A 1873-nucleotide genomic window follows, 5' to 3' on the forward strand; every position below is an offset into this window, starting at 1 on the left:
GGGGTCCCCAGGCCTGACAGCGAATGATGGGGCGGGGCCCCCGAGTGGGCTTCTTGCTTCTCCAGGCCCGAGCCGGGCTGTGCTGGGCGCGCTCCCTCCGTCTGCAGCGGGGGCTCCGGCCTTCCCTGCGGGGATCAGGGGGGCTCCGGCGGGGCGGGGCTGGACCCCAACTGTTGCTGCGGAGGTTGGGGGTGGGGGCGGGGGCGGACCTCGGCCAGGCTGGGTGGGTCTGTCCCCAGAAGCAGCCCAGGGCGGGCAGGAAGGTGGTGCGTCAAAACGGCCTGTGGAGGCATCCAGTGAGGTCCCCACGCCCCGTTTCTGTGGAAGCCGGAGCGGGAGGGAGTGGCCCGGCACTCGACCTTCTCCTCCCGGCAGGTCCCCCACTTCCCTTTGCTCCCCTGCGCCCAGCCCCCTGTACCCCCCTGCGGAAGCCTCCCATCTCTCACTCCGCTCCTTCCCTCGGGCAGAGTCTGGCCCCTCCCCGACAGGGGCGCCCCGTGCTCTGCAGGTAGAGGGGGCTCCATCCAGGAGGGCGCGGCGCTGGCAGAGCTCCTATCATTGGGCAGGGCTGCCGGCCTAGGGCGCCTGCAGCTGAGGGTCCCCTCCCACCCCCATCTGGAGCCCCGAGAGCCTGTGGCGCACAGAGGGGCGCTCCGTGCCTTCAGCGGCAGGTGACGTTGGGGACAGAAGAGGAGCGTCAGGAGGGAGGTGGAGTCACCAGGCTCGGCCACTGTTGGGGTCCAGCCCCAGCAGGTCCAGGGGTTCCCAAAGGTGTGGACAGAGACCAAAAAGAAGGAATGACTCAGAGACAGCGCTCAGTTGATCAGCAGTCTAGCCAGATTCTAGCCAGGTTCTCTTTTTGTTCTCCTGTTACATATTTATACCATTTGATTTTAATCCTATCCATTCTATTCCAAACGTTGGGGCATTTGTTATCCCCATTCCAAGGTCACTACTCTACTGTTCTGTTAAGCTACAAGGAAGTAACTGAAGGAGATTATCCTAAATAAAGATTATGTATCTTAAGCGTGATTGTTCGTAGTTAAAGTGATTAATTATCGGCCTTTTACTTAGTTAAGCAGTTTTACTGATTCCCTTCCTTAGTCCTGTTAATCCCTAACTCCAGGGAAAAATCCACACCTGGGGAAACAACCTTTCTCGCAGAGGTGACCCTGGTTAGAACACATAGTGCTAAGGAGGGGAGCAACCATATTAAGAACAGTATGCCATATACGCCAGGTCCCTTGAAACATATGCTGTGCAGATGTTTCTTCCCTGCAGCGACTGTGTCAAGCAGCAAGGATGGACTGGCTTCCGCAGTCCACAGCTAGTGAGCTTGGGGAAATCACTTCCCTTTTGAGCTGCAGCTGTCCTGGCAGCAGATGCAGGGTTTCCACCCTCACCCCCACCAGTGCCCCTTCCATGGTGAGAGATGAGCGCCCTGCACCCACCGCACTACTGCACCTTCATCTCGGTGACTCCCAGCAGCTGGACAGAATGTGTGTAGAGAGAGGACTGTGCTGGTCATGCAAACGCTTGCTACCGCCAGGCCAGGGGCTGTGGTCTCCACATCAGGAAGTCCTGGAGGGAAAGTCAGGGACACCACGGCCCCTTCCCCTGGGACAGTGGCAAAGAGGCAGGCCTGTTGGGTCCTGTTCCCCCCTCTCAGGACACCGCCATCCTCACACCAGAACTTCCCTTCCTCTCCTCACTGGGGCCTCATTCCTTCCTCGCAGCCCACCCCCATCCATGTGGGTGGGTGTACTCAGCATCTAAACCCCTCTGTCTGCAGCCCAGCCAGGCGCCTACCCCTCCCTGGGCTGAGGCAGGCAGGGCGGCTGATATCTCTCTTCACAGAGGTTCCCGCTGGGTC

This window comes from Myotis davidii, unplaced genomic scaffold, assembly GCF_000327345.1.
Source record: "Myotis davidii unplaced genomic scaffold, ASM32734v1 scaffold764, whole genome shotgun sequence".
Classification (NCBI taxonomy): domain Eukaryota; kingdom Metazoa; phylum Chordata; class Mammalia; order Chiroptera; family Vespertilionidae; genus Myotis; species Myotis davidii.